General features: G+C 45.7%; 1 long non-coding RNA gene across 1 annotated transcript in view; it reads right to left on the reverse strand.

Moving 5' to 3' along the window:
- The window catches only part of LOC144456632 (uncharacterized), a 469,008-nt gene that overhangs the window by 158,985 nt on the left and 294,355 nt on the right, over positions 1-15,668 (reverse strand). The window lies entirely within an intron of this gene.

Below are 15,668 nucleotides of genomic sequence, written 5' to 3' on the forward strand. Positions count from 1 at the left end.
ATTTTGGTATGTTGTCTCATTCTTGTCATTCTCTTTAATGGCATTATTTATTGTTTCTGTGATTTGTTTTTTGATCCACTCATTCTTTAGGATTAGATTTAGTTTCCAATTAATTTTACACAGCCTTTTTTTGAATATAGTTTTTATTGCATTATGATCTGAAAAGGATGCATTTAATATTTCTGCTATGTTTACACAGTCCTTTTTTGAATATAATTTTGTATTGCATTATGATCTGAAAGGGATGCATTTAATATTTCTGCTTTTCTGCATTTGGTTGTGAGGTTTTTATGCCCTACTACATGGTCAATTTTTAAAAATCTTTTTTATTAATTTATTTTATCAACAATCATTTCCATAAGCATTTGAGTTTTAAATGTTTCTCTTCCTCCCTCCCCTCCTCCCTCCCCAAGACAGTATGCAATCTGATGTAGGCTATACATGTGCATTCCTATTAAACATGTTTTCACATTAGTCATGTTGTAAGGAAGAATTAGAACCAATAGGAGGAACCACCAGAAAGGTAACATGTACTTCTGAGAAAAGGTATGTTCCTTTCTATTCCCATTCAGTTTTCTCCAGAGGTCTATCATACTTAACTTTTCTAAAATTCTATTCATCTCCCTAGCTTCTTTCTTGTTTATTTTCTTTTTTTGGTTAAATTTATCTAGTTCCGAGAGGGGAAAGTTTTAGTAGTAAAGTTTTACTATATATTTTCACCTGAAACTCATTTAACTTTTCGTTTAAAAATACGGATGCTATGTAAGCCGTTTGGTGCATATGTGCTTAGTATTAATAGTACTTAATTGTCTATGGTACCTTTTATCAAAATGTAGTTTCCCTGCTTTTCTCTTTTAATTAAACTATTTTTACTTTTGCTTTGTTTGAGATCATGGTGGCTACTTCTGCTTTTTTTTTTAACTTCAGCTGAAGCATAATATATTCTACTCAAGCCCCTTATTTCAACTCTCTGTGTATGTTTCTGGTTCAAGTGTTTCTTTTGTAAACAATATATTGTTGGATTCTGGTTTCTAATCCATTCCACTATCCACTTCTGTTTTATAGTTTAATTTCCCATTCCCATTCACAATTATAATTACTACCAGTTTATTTCCCTCTATCCTATTTATCCTTCTCTCTCTCTCTCTCTCTCTCTCTCTCTCTCTCTCTCTCTCTCTCTCTCTCTCTCTCTCTCTCTCTCTCTCTCCTCTCTCTCTCCCTCTCTCTTCCTCTCTCTCCCTCCCTCCTGTCCCTCCTCAAAAGTATTGTGCTTCACTCCACCACCTCCTACAATCTTGCCTTCTCTTCTATCAATACCATTTCATTTTTTCCCCAATGTTTCCTTTACCTCTCTTATTTGATTTTTATAATACTTTTTGAGCTCTTCTAGGAATTCTTTTTTTGGGGGGGGAAGGGAAGGGCCTTGTGAGAAGTTCACATTTTTCTTTGAGGCTTTGCATGTGGCTGTTTTGACATTGTTGTCTCCTGAGTTTGCATTGTGATCCTCCCTATTGTCAGGTTCTTCTTGTTGTTTGCTCATCTTTACAGCCTATTTGTGTTACGACTGGGCTCTGTGCCTGGGGTGAAGGGGGCACTATCCCAAGCTTTGGGTTTTTTTGTGCTGCTATTTTCAGAACTAGCTCTGGGGTCTGTAGGTTTTCAGTTCTTCTAAGGTGATATGCTCTCTAAGCATAGGTGTGGTCACTGCTCTCCTGGTCTGTGAGTGACCGCACACATTCTTTTCCATCCTGGAACTGTGACCAGGATCTCGCTCCTGCTGGTGCTCCCCTTCACTCTGGGACTGAGACCCAGAACTACATGTGGGCAGCACAACAGAGTCCTGCTTCCAGGGCAGTAAAGGGTCCTTCTGACCAGTTGTCTGAGACCCTTACCATCTGTAGGTTTAGAGCTCTGGAAGCCACAGCTGCCACTGATTCAGTCACCCCCAAGGCCTGTGGCTGGCTTACTGGGGGGGTGGCCTGCACTGGACCGGACTCCGCTCTCACCCCAGTGAGACAGACCTTTCCTGTTGACCTTCTTAGGCTGTCCTTTGTTGGGTCTGCCACTTCAGAATTCATTTGGAGGCATTTGGAGAGGAATTTGGGAGAGCTCAGGCAAGTCCCTGCCTCTGCTCCACCATCTTGGCTCCCGATGAATCAACACACCAAAATATATGGGATGCAGACAAAGCAGTACTTGGGGGGGGAATTTCTAGCTCTAAATGCTTATATTACTAAGAAAAAGAGCAAAGTCCAATCAAAGACTTGGGGATGCAGTTAAAAATGGTTGGTTGGCTGTTGTCCATTCTTGAAAAGGATCAAAATGACATCACTATGTTGGGTTCAAGCTTCAGTGCATCCGACTGTGGCTGGTCAGACCAGTACGAGCTTGGAATGCTCTACCACAGGTTTAAATGCTTGGCAGTTTAGTTTGAGAAAGGACCTCAGTGTCTAGTACCTTATCTTGCCAGGTGAGCCTCAGAATCTTCCTAAGACAATTCAAATGGAAGTGATTTAGTTTCCTGGCATGGCCCTGGTGGACTGCCCAGGGTTCACAGGCATACACAATGGGGTCAGCACAATGGCTCTGTAGACCTTCAATTTGCTAGGCAGTCTAATCCCTCTTCTCTCCCACACTGTCCTTTGGAGCCTCCCAAACACTGAGCTAGCCCTGGCAATGCATGCCTCAACCTCATTATCAATATACACATCCCTGGAAAGTACACTGCCAAGGTAAGTGAACTAACTGCAGCATTCCAAACATCTCCATTTGCTGTAACCAATGGTTCCACATATGAATGGTGTGGTGGTGACTGGTGAAGAACCCATGTTTTCTTGGTGTGAATTGTTAGACCAAAATGAGCATGAGCAGCAGAGAATTGATCCATACTTTGTTGCATCTCAGCTTCAGAGGCTGCATTGAATGCACAATCATCTGCAAACAAAAAGTCGTGCACCAACTCTCCTTCCATTTTGGTCTTGGCTTGTAGCCTTTTCAAGTTGAAGAATTTACGGTTAGTGCGATTGTTGACTTTGATGCCATTTTCATCCACATTAACCCATTAACAGATACTCTTGGAGTGTGGCCAACCAGGTGGTGCTGAAACCAGTACAAGACAGTCAGTCAAAAGCCTTTCCAAAGCCTAAGCAAACCATATCCATGTGGTTCCTCCCCATCTGTTGTTCCCCTCCCCAGTTGAGCCATCCTTCTGGTCCAAAAGGAAAGAGGGACTTGAGTCGCTTGACCCAGCCTTGAGGAAGGTGAGAGTCTTTCTTCTGGGGAGGAGACAATTGGTAAGGGATAGGTATAAATGGGGGTGGGCACTAAGGATGGTGAAGCTGCAAGGACCTCTGGTGGGCAGGGCCAAAGCTGAGCCTGAATGAGGGATTCTGGGAGGCAGAGGTGAGGAAGAAGCAGAGCACTCCTGCCATGGGACAGAGCATAGCCTGGGCAGTGGTTGGGAGGTGGGAGACAAGGCTTTGCACAGGAACCATTAAGGAGGCCCATTTTCCTGGAGTGTGGAGACGTGCGTGAAAGAAGTAACGTGTAACCAGCCTGGGGAGGTAAGAGAGGGGGCTTATAGATGGCTTTACTGCCAAACAGAGGAGATTATGTGTTCTTGGGGCAGAGGTCATATCTGTGTTTTAGCAGAAATTAAAAATAAAAACTAGAAAAAGGATAAATGAAAAATACCCAATTAGATACCAAAAGAGAAATCCTGAAAATCAAAGGAGAAATTAATACATTGAAAGCAAAAGAACCATTGAACTAATAAATAAAACCAGAAACTGTTTTTATGGAAAAAAAATGAATAAAATAAACAAACCATTGGTTAATTTGATTAAAAAAAGAAAGAAAACCAAATTACCAATATCAAGAATCAAAAGGGTGAACGTACCACTAATGAAGATGAAATTAAAACAATTATTAGGAGCTATTTTGCCCAATTATGTGCCAGTAAAACTAACAATCCAATTGAAATGGATGAATATTTACAAAATCACAAATTTCCCAGATTAATAGAAGAGGAAATTGAATACTTAAATCCTTAATACTTAATTTTTATAATGTCATATATTATATATTTTCTGTTATGAAATATGTTACAGATATAAAATATACTTTATATTATATAATTTTTATTTTATAAATGGTTAGTGCTTAACTTCACTTAATTCTTAATTTAAACAAATACTTAGGGAGCCATAAATGAGTTCCTTGAAAAAAAAATCTCCAGATAGATTTAGAAAGAAGTCTACCAAACAAAGAACAATTAATTTCAATACTATATAAACTGTTTGAAAAAAACAGGTAAAGAAAGAGTCCTACCAAATTCTTCTTCTTTTTTTTTTTTGTAATCAGGGTTAAGTGACTTGCCCAGGGTTACATAGCTAGTAAGGGTCAAGCGTCTGAAGCCAGATTTGAAGTCAGGTCCTCCTGACTCCAAGGCCAGAGCTCTATCCACTGCAACACCTAGTTGCCCCCTCAGATTCTTTTTATGACACAAATATGGTGCTGTTACCTAAGCCAGGAAGAACCAAAACAGAGGAAGAAAAATTATAGACCAATTTCCCCAATGAATATTGGTGCAAAATTTTAAATAAAATACTAGCAAGAAGATTGCAGCACTATATGAGAAGGCTCATGTGCCAGGAATGCAGGGCCACTTCAATGTTCGGAGAACTATCAGCAGAATTGATCATGTCAATAACAAAACCAACAGAAATCATATGATTATCTTCATAGATGAAGAAAAAGCCTTTAACAAAATACAGCACCCAGTCCTATTAAAAACAGTAGAGAACATAGGAATAAAGAGAGCATTCCTCAAAATAATAAATAGTATCTATCTAAAACTCTTAGCAAGCATTATCTGTAATGGGGACAAGTTAAGACGCTTCCCAGTAAGATCAGGGGTGAAGCAACGATGCCCATTACCACCACTGTTTTTCTATGCTATATTAGAAATACTAGCCACAGCAATATGACAAGAAAAAGAAATTGAGGGAATAAAACAGAGGCAACAAGGAAACAAGGCTATCACTTTTTGCAGATAATATGAAGAGCCCTAGAGAATCAACTAAAAAACTAGTCAAAACAATGAGGAACTTTAGCAAAGTTACAAGATATAGAATAAGCCCACACATCATCAGCGTTTCTATACATTACTTACAAAATCCAACATCAAGAGCTGGAAAGAGAAATTCCAGTTGAAATAACTGTAGATGAGATAAAATATTTGGGAGTCTGCCTGCCAAGACAAACCCAGGAACTGTATGAAGACAATTGAACACTTTTCACCCAAGTAAACTCAGTTCTAAACAACTTGAGAAATACTAATTGCTCATGGGTAAGCCAAACTAAGATAATAGAAATGACCATTCTATCAAGATTCATTCACTTCTTCAATGCCATACCAATCAAGCTACCAAAAATCAGTTTATACAGCTAGAAAAAATAGTAACAAAATTCATTTGGCAGAACAGAAGGGCAAGGATATTCAAGGACTCAAAGGGGAAAAAAAATGTGAAGGAAGATGATCTGGCCATATCAGATCTCCAACTGTATTATGAAGGGGTAATGCTCCGAACTATCTGGGACTGGCTAAGAAATAGAGTGGTGGATCACTGGAACAGATTAGGTACACAACACACAGTAGTAACTGGCCACAGTAATCTAGCGTTTGATAAACCCAAAGACCCCAGCTTTTGGAATAAGAACCCACTGTTTCACAAAACTTCTGGGAAAACTAGAGAGCGGTTTGGTGGAAACTAGGTGTAGACCAACATCTTACACCATATACCAAGATAAGATCAAAATGGGTACATGTTTGAGACATAAAGGGTGACACTGTGGGCAAATGAGATGAAAATAGAAAGGTTTGCCTGTCAGGTTTATGGATAAGGGAAGAGTTTATGACCAAACAAGAGCCAGAGAGGATCACAGGATGTAAACTGGAAAATTGTAATTACACAAAATTAAAAAGCTTTTGCAGAAGCAAAACTAATGCATCCAAAATCAGAAGGAAAACAGGAAACTGGTGGGAAACTTTGTACAGCCACTTTCTCCCTGATAAAGTCCTTATTTCTCAGGTATATAGAATACTTAGCCAACTTCATAAAAATAAGAGCCATTCGCCAGTTGATGAATAGTCAAACAATATGGACAGGTAGTTTTCAGAAGAGATCAACACTATCTACAGTCATATGGAAAAAGTGCTCTAAATCGCTATTGATTAGAGAAATGCAAATTCAAACAACTCTGAGGTACCACCTCACATCTATCGGATCAGCTAACATGACAGAAAAGGAAAATGACAAATGTTGGAGGAGATGTGGAAAAATTGGGACACTAGTGTACTGTTGGAGGAGTAATGAACTGGCCTGACCATTCTGGGCAATAATTTGGAACTCTGCCCAAGGGGCTAGCCAACTATGCGTGGGTGCTCAGGGAGGACCGGGACCTCTAGTGGGAGGGCTGCTTATCCACCTTTGGTGTCCACCTGTCTCTCAACTCTCACCTGTGGCAAGCTGTAGCATGCTCAGTGGCCACACCCCAGGTAAAACTGTCTTGGCAGATGGGCCAAACCAAGTTGAGGGTAGCCAAAGGGCCTAAAACCTGTTGGTGAGTTGGGAGGATGTCTACCCTCAGCACGTGAAGACTATCCCTGACAGAACGGGCAGATGAAAACAATTTGTTCCAACTGCCAGGAAGGTGGCTGAAGCAGGCACTGTGGGGCGGTGGAACTTGATCAGACATCAAACTTGCCAAGGTCATCCATTGCATCCTGGGCCATTGCCAGTGGCCCAGTTTTGTTTTGTCACTGGACTTTGATGATACAGGAAGAGAGAGTGAAGCCAGCAACTTCACACAACTCTGCCTCACTTAAATCCAATTCATGCACAAATGACCCACTTTCACTTGTACCAGGCAAGCACTCACACAGAGGTCAGAAGCAGTGATACAAGGACACTCTCAAGGTCTCTCTGAAGAACATTGGAATTAAGGGAGGGAGACACTGGCGAAGGACCACCCAGCATGGCGTGTCCACATCAAAGAAGGTGCTGTGCCCTATGAGCAAAGCAGAATTGCCATAGCTCAAAAGAAACGTGAGATGTGCAAATTTGGAGACGTTTCCACTTCGAATATTCATTTGTGCCTGATATGTGGTAGAGCACTCTGAGCTCATGTTGGTCTGACCAGCCATAGCTGGACTTACATTTTGGTCTCCTTCAAGTGCAAAGGATGAACAGTGACAGCCACCACTAGGTCTGTATCCCAAAGAAATTAATGGAAAAGGGTCAATTGGTGCGAAAATATTTATAGCAGCTCTTTTTACGGTGGTAAAGAACTGGAAACTGAGAGGATGCCCATCAGTTGGGAATGGCTGAACGACTTGTGGCATATGATTGTGCTGTAATATCGTTATGCTATAAGAAATGATGAGCAGGATGCCCTCAGAAAAACCTGGGAAGACTTACATGAACCGATGCAAAGTGAAGTGAGCAGAACCAGGAGAATATTGTGCGCAACATCAGCAACATTGTGTGATGGTCAACTGTGAATGACTTAGCTACACTGATCAAGATAATGAGCCAAGATGATCCCAAAGGATCCATGATGACAAAGTCTGTCTACCTCCAGAGAGCAGTGGCTATCCAGGTAGATGAACTCTGAATGCAGATTGAAGCATACTTTTTAACTTTATTTTTCTTGTTTTATTCTTTTTGTCTGAGTTTTCTTTTGCAACATGGCTAATGTGGAAATACGTTTTGCATGATTTCACATGCATAATTGATATGTTGCTTGCCTTCTCAATGGGTGAGGAAGGGGCTGTATGGAAGGAAAGAATTTGGAACTCAAAATTTATTTTAAAAAAGAATGCTAAAAATAAATAAGCAATGATCTTAAAAAAAAAGAATTGAAAACTGCTCACAACTGCATGAAAAATGCTCCCACTCACAAATTGGCAAAGATGACAAAAGATGGGATTAATCAAGGTACACAAGTTGGGCATAGTTCCTACAAAAGTGGGCACCCTAATACGTTGTTGGTGGATCGACCCTTTTGGAAGCAATTTGGAATGATATAAATAAAGTAATTCAAATGTCCCTATTCTTTGAACTAGAAAATCCATTGCTCGGCCTATACTCTAAGGAAGCCATCAACAATGGGAAAAAGTCCTTATATATACTGAAATATTTATAGCAGCACTTTTTGTGACAGCAAAGAATTGGAAACAAAATAGGTACCCATCAGTTGGGGAATGGCTAGATAAATTGTGGAGTGGGAATGGGATGGACTGCATGGTAAGAATTGATGTGTATGGTGGATACAGAGAAGCATAGAAAGATCTCTGTGGACTGATGCAGAGGGAAGTCAGCAAAACCAGGAAAACAACATATGTCTTGACTACACTAATGTCCATGGAAACTCATCCCCCCAACCACCCAACCAATCCAAAGGGAAGGTTGCACAATTATACTGAAGAAGCCTTGCCCCCAGGACGAAGGAGAAGATGCTCTGCACTCCTCTGCAGAGGTGGGGCCTCCATGACAGGTACTATGTGTTGATTGGTTTTGTGGTCCTGAGTCCACACACAAGAAGCCAGGGCAGGATAAGGGCTTCGTGGAGGCAGACAATGGGCAGAGTGGAGCTGGACCAACCAGGCAGGACCCTCATAAGCCCAGAAGAGAGCCCAAGGTCTAGCCAAGGGAAAGGCCTCAGGGCAGCACCTCCAGTCCTGGGCCCCTGGAAGGTGGGAATGCTCACCCCAGACCCCCAGAGGTGGGCTCCAGGACTCATTTCATCCATGTTTAAAACTGGCTCTAATTAGGATGTAGCCCACCTGTGAGATTGTCTCCCCTTAAGGCTCCAGGACAACCCCTGAAGAGCCAGAAGAGGATTCTTTGATGCTCTTGGCTCGAGCCCTCACCACCCAAGGATTATCTGCTGAGAAAGATTTGAAGCAGCTTTTAGAAAGGTGTTTACCAAGGTGGTGCAGTAAGAACGGTTGGTACAGAACATCCTCCCATAAGTAGTTCGGGGCAAGTAGGTGCCAGCTGGGAAGCGTCAGAGGCCAGAGGATGACTCCCAGCTCACGGTTCTTGGACAACCTTTTGCCCTTCGGGGGCTGCTCCAGACGTTCACCTCAGACACGGCATAGCTTTGCTGCGGGGATCCTCAGCTCTCTCAATCTGTTCTTGACCTCCAGCCCAGCGGCCCCATCAGCTCATCCAGGGATGCTGCTAGGACCCCAACGGGGAGAGTCCGTTCTGGCAGCTCCGGACCCTCGGAAGCTCACAGGGTCCTCCTCTGGGCCAAAGGGTAGGGGCAAGGGCTGAGGCCTCCTCTTCACTCTGTCTTCAGAGGTTATGCAGGTACAGCACCTGAGCTCCCACTGCTGGCTGGAGCTCCTGGACGTGGGGCACGGCCAGGCTTTCTTGGCCTCCCCTAAACCTCGCTATGTGCCCAAGGAACTTTCTCACTTAAAGCCTCTGATTAAGATCGATATGGGTCCAGTGAGTATCTGCCTGCTTGACTTACTGGGTCACCCTGCCCTTCTTTGCAATAAGCAGGACACTGATGCAGAGGCAGATGCTGATCCAGGTCTTGGCAGGGCTTCATCTCTGATCTTGGGCCCCTCACTTCTCTGTAGGATTTGTCCTCGGGTTTACCTTCTGAAAGATGCGTGTCTGGGAGCAGGGAGGTCATACCCTAGCTCACTGACCCCCAGAACAGAGGGAGATACCGTTATCCTTGGAGGCCGCTAGAGGGCACCACAGGAGATAGAGCACTGCACCTGGAGTCGGGAAGACCCGAGTTCAAAACCTGCCTCAGACATTTCCCAGCTGGGTGACCTTCTGCAGATCACTTGACCTCTGTCTACCTCAGTTTCCACGTCTACAAAATGGGGATAGTAACAGTACCTGCCTCCCAAGGTTGTTGTGAGGACCAAATGAGAGCGGTGCAATCGCTAGGTATTCTTATCCCCATTTACACACAATGCCTCTGAGGTCCTCCCAAGTTCTCTCCAAATAAGTGCAAATTCATTAAAAATCTGACATCACTTTTACCGAGATAATAACACAAGATGCACGTTTGCCTTCCAAGTGCCCACTGTCTTTACCAGTGGGGAGTTGACCATCTCTGCTGATCTGCACCTGCCCCAGCTTCCCTTCATACCTGGATCTGTCCAGCCGTAGAATGGGTTGTTCAGCCTGGGAGATAGTGAGTTTCTAGGGCAGCTAGGTGGCGCAGTGGATAGAGCGCTGGCTTTGAAGTCAGGAGGACCTGAGTTCAAATCTGACCTCAGACCAAACACTTGACATTTACTAGCTGTGTCACTTAACCCCAATTGCCTAAAAGAAAAAAAAAGAGATAGTGAGTTTCTTGTTACTGGGAGTGCCCAAGCAGAGCCTGGACAAGTCCTCCTCAGCAAGATTGCCCTGAATAGGCAGCTGGACTGCATGGCCTCTAGGCTCCTTCTTGCCTCAAGCTTCTCCCATTTTGGGAACCTGATCCCCAAAGTAGGACTGACCCCTTATCTGCAGGCCTTTCCCCTTGGGTCAGAGGGAGACAGGCTGAAGAAGGCTCTTCTACTGAGTGGTGACCACTTGCTCCATCCCCTTTGGAGTGCGCTCAGGTGGCATTTCACACAAGCTTGTGGAAGCTTGGGGAATGCCATATTCCAGCCAGATTTGGGGGAGGGAGGAGTCCTTCCTCCCCCAGCCCCAGCCCAATACTACTTTTGTTTTGTTTTGGTTTTGTTTTTTGATTAGGCAATGGGGATAAGTGACTTGCCCAGGGTCATGCAGCTAGTAAGTGTTAAGTGTCTAAGGCTAGATTTGAACTCAGGTCCTCCTGACTTCAGGGCCAGTGCTCTACCCACTGTGCCACCTATCTGCCCTCCCCCCATAATACTTTTAATGAATTTGGGTTATTACGGACTTACCCAACACCAAATAAAATGGGCATCTCATACACAAAGTTGAATAGAAAACCAGTGGTCATCCTGACACTGATGGACAGCTGGTTTTCCCTTTATAGTATAGCAGAAATTCCACAGATGCCAAAGCCCTGCCTTACATAACTGGGCTCCCTTGTCCTCAGGCTCAGTCTCTCTCTCTCTCTCTCTCTCTCTCTCTCTCTCTCTCTCTCTCTCTCTCTCTCTCTCTCCCTCTCTCCTCTCCCTCTCCAACTCTACCCCTATTCTCCTTTCTCTCCCACACCACTCCCTCTCCCCCTAAAAGAAAGAAAAATAACAAATTCACAAAACACCCCCCCCACCTCTCCCACCCCATTGGAGATGTTCAAACCTGTATGTCTCATTCTGGGAGACCCCGAGTCTACCAACCTCTGGCTGGAGGCAGGGAGCACCTTTCATCAGGCAACTAGGCGACAAGAAACATTTATTGAGCACCTACTGTATGCCAGGCACCGTCTATGTGCTGAGGATATGACAGGCAAAAGCATGGTCCCTTCCCTTAGGGGGCTGCCATTCTAATGGAGAAGGCAACCTGTAAACAAGCTGCAGATACAGGATCCATGCTTCCAAAGGAAGACACTAGCAGTGGTGTTGGGTGGGCTGGGCTAGAGAGACAGGACAGGGAAAGGCTTCCTGTAGGAGGCAGGAGCTTCTGAGTTCCTGAGTCTCAGCAGGGGAAGCCAGGAGTCTGAGGTAGGGAGGAAGAGCGTTCTAGGTACAGGGCTCAGCCAGAACAAAGTCACAGTCCAGAGAGGGAGCACCAGGAGTGAGCCCCATTGCCACCACCACCCACCAGCTGCCAGCAGGGCAGGCAGCTCCAGAGGTCAGGGTGACAGGCTGTCACAGGGCTCAGAGCTGCTGGAGCCCTCTCATGCAACAAGGGGGGAATGAGCTTGCAGAAGTCAGCAATGGCAGAGCTAGGGAGCGCGCTGAGAGCCTGGGGCTCTAGGTTGGGCACCACAGCCTAAGAACGGTGCTCTGGAGAGGGTCCAGAGGATTCATGCATGCCTGATGCTTATCATTGTACTTGTGTGACAGGTCCCCTGATAGCTGTCCCAGGCAGTGGGTACTCCCTCCTTGGAGACCTCTGAGGGGGATCTGGAAGGAGTGCAGAGATTTCCTGTTCTAGCCTTAGGGCAGAGGTTGCTGGGCTCTTCCCTGCTGGGGAAGCCTTGAACCCCTTCTGGTCCAGTCATGTAGGGATACAAAGAAAGGTAAAAGTCCCTGCCCTCGAGGACCCTCTAATGAGGGAGAGAACACGCAGACAAGGTATAGGCAGGATGAGCAGGAGATGATTCATAATGGGAAGGTGTTTGCATTAAAGGGGATTGGGGAAGGCTTCCTGTAGGAGGTGGGATTCAATCTGGGACATGAAGGAAGCCAGGAGATGGAGGAGACCCAAGGAGGCCAGAGTCTCTGGATTGTGGAGTACCCATGGCAGGGGCACATGGGCAGTGGTGTATGTATGTGGCAGCCCACATGGGAGAGAGCCTGGAGGCTGGAGACCAGGAGGCCAAGCAGGAGGCCAGGATCCTAGTCAGGCAGAAGTGGTACTTGTGGCCTTTCGAGGGCGACTCTGCACCAGAACAAAGAGCCCTGGACAGAAGGGGGGAGGTGTTGTTCTAGAGGCGGGCTGGGGAAACAAGGTACTCAACCTAATTTTGGACGCAAAGTGTTTGAGCAACTTGGAGGCAGGTCCCAGGGAGGGAGATGTCAGCAAAAGAGAGATCAGCGCTAGAAATACAGGTTTGGACATTCAGAGATTTGGAAGGGGATAAGCAATGGTAGGTGGCTGATCACTTGACAGCTAGGTGAATCAGGCTTGGCCTAGGTCCTGAGGTATGGTGAGGGGGACACCTTGTCAGTCAGGGTGTGACCTGGGGTATTCCAGGGCTGGAGAATCTTATGACCCATGTTGGAGGGGCACCATGAAAAAAGATTCAGCTGCCCTGGGTTGGACTTTTGTCTCCGTGTGGAAGAGAATCCAGACTAGGTCTGGGGGGTGGTCCTGACCTCTGCTGACTGGGGGAAGGAGAAAAGGGGGTGCTGGTCATTTGCCATTTCTGACCTTCAGTTTCCTCCTCATCTTAAAAGTGGGGGCATGCTTCGTCCTGCCCCCCTCCAAGGGCTGTTATGAGATTCCAGGGTAGTCAGGAATGCAAGGTATGGTCGAGAGTCTCACTGTGCACCAAGCAAGTCACACCCCTCAGTGGCTGACCCCAGGGTGCAGTCTTGGAACCTCCACTCTTCTCCCTATGTATTATCTCTCTGTAGGATCTCCTCAACTCCCATGGCGTCAGTTATCACCTATGTACAAGGTATTTTCAGAGCTGATCCAGCCCCAGCCTCTCTTTGATCTCCCATCTCCCATCGCTAACTGCCTCTCAGACATCTCAACTGGATGTCCAGCAGACATCTTAAGCTCAATTAGTCCAAAAATAAAAAATTTTAAAAAAAACAATTAAAAAAAACTCAATGAGCCCAAAATTGAACTCATTATCTCCCTGCTACCTACCTTCCCTCTGACCTTTGAAGGCATCCCCATTCTCCCAATCCCTCAGACTCACAACCTAGGATCCTGGACTCCTCATTGTCTCTCACTCCCAAATCCAATATGGTGCCAAAACCTGTCCATTTCACCTCTGCAGCATCTCTGGTCCGTTTCACCTCTGCAGCATCTCTGGTCCGTTTCACCTCTGCAGCATCTCTGGTCCGTTTCATCTCTGCAGCATCTCTGGTCCGTTTCACCTCTGCAGCATCTCTGGTCCATTTCAGCTCTGCAGCATCTTGCCAATCTGCTTCTTTCTTTCCTCTGACCCTGCCCCAACCCTGGTGCAAGCTCTTATCTCCTCATGCCTTGACTATTGCAGTAGCTGCTCATGGGTCTGCCTGCTTCAGGTCTCTCCTTACTCCAGTTCATCCTCCAGTCAGCCACTGTGGTGATTTTCCCAAATCAAAGGATCAACCACATCACTCCCCTACTCAATAAACTCCATTGGCTCCTTATTGCCTCCAGGATCAAATAGAAAATCACACACAATTCACCCAGGCTGTCCCCAATGTCTGGAAGGTTCTCACTCCTCATTTTCATCTGAGAATCTCTGGCTTCCTTCAAAGCTCAGCTCAATGACCTCAGTCTGTGTGAAGCCTTTCCTAATTCTCCAGTTGTTGGTGACTTCTGTCCCTAATATGCCTGGATTTATTTTGTCTCTATCTATGTAGGCAAATGAGTGGAGCAGTGGATGAAGTATTGGGCCTGGAATCAGAAAGATGAATTCAAATCTGGCCAAAGACACTTACTAGCTGTGTGATACTGGACAAGTCACACTGTTTGCCTCAGTTTCCTCTTCTATAAAATGGGCTGGAGAAGGAAATGACAAACTACTCCAGAATCTTTGCCAAGAAAACCCCAGACTACCTGGGGGAAGGAACTGTTTTCCTTTTGTCATTGCATCCTCAACATACTTGAGTAGAGAGTAGGTACTTAATCATTGACTGATGTGTGGGTAGGTATATAGATGGAGGAAAGAAAGGGTAGATGGAGGTATGGTATAAGGAAGTGAATTCCTCAAAAGGAAAGAAAGGAAGGATAACTGTCTTTCTGGTTAGATGAGTGGATAGGTGAATGATAGGTGGGTGGATGGAGGGATGGATCCACGGATTGATGGATGGATGGGTGGGTGGGTGGATGGATGGATGGATAGATGTGTAGATGGAGGGAAGAATGGAGGGTTTTATATAAAGGAGTAGTGGTAGGTGTGGTACCTATGGTAGGTAGGTGGGTGGATGTATGGATGGAAGAAAGGATGAATACTTAGAGAGATGGTTGAAGAGAGGGGGAGGGCTGGCTAGTTGTATGAATGGCTGGTTGCATGGAAGGATGCCCAGATGGAGAGAGGGAGGGAGAGAGGACTGCTACTTGGTGCCTTTATAAAGAGGTAGACAAGGAGTCAGGAAAACCAGACACTTCCTGGCTGTGACTGTGAGCAAGTCACTTAATCTACCTCATTTTCCTCATCTGTAAAATGGGGACAAAGAGCAGAGTTGTGAGGATCAAATGAATGGGCACATATGAATTGCTTTGCAAAAGTTAAAGCGTCCTGTAAAGGTTAGGTTCCTGTGAGCCCCAGGACAAGAGATGGGGCTACAGCCAGGCCCACTGAGCATTCTTCCAGGACACGGTCCCAGCGCTGTCTTCCGGGCCTGGGTGGAGGCGGGCCTCCAGGGCCTCAACGCTCCAGGCCAGACCCTCGTGGGTCCCGAGGCAGCTGCCTCGGTGCGCCTTGGGGACACCCCTCCCCCCAGCTCTCCGATTGCAGGGAGGTGGGAAGACTCTTCCCCCCACTATCACACACGCAGGGTTCCTGCCGGTCACTCTGAACCCAGCCCGTGGGTATTCTAGACCTGGCTGGGGAGGCGGGGCGGGCGGGGTGGCGGCACTGACTGGAGCTGCCCTCTCTGCTCTGTCTCCATTCAGGGCAGACTCCTTTGCCCAGGGCCCAGAGAAGGAGACTCCCAAGGTGTCCAGTCCCTAATTTCGAAGCACCCTCGCCAGCGTCCCCTTCCCCCGCACTTGCCGCCCTCTCAAGCGCACCCTAATGTGTGTCCAGTGGAGGAGGCAGTGAACGAATGAGTGAACGAACGAATGAATGAGCAAATGATGCAGTTCGGCCCCACCCCG

Source organism: Phascolarctos cinereus, unplaced genomic scaffold (assembly GCF_003287225.1).
Source record: "Phascolarctos cinereus isolate Bilbo 61053 unplaced genomic scaffold, phaCin_HiC Scaffold_4;HRSCAF=312, whole genome shotgun sequence".
In the NCBI taxonomy this organism is placed as follows: domain Eukaryota; kingdom Metazoa; phylum Chordata; class Mammalia; order Diprotodontia; family Phascolarctidae; genus Phascolarctos; species Phascolarctos cinereus.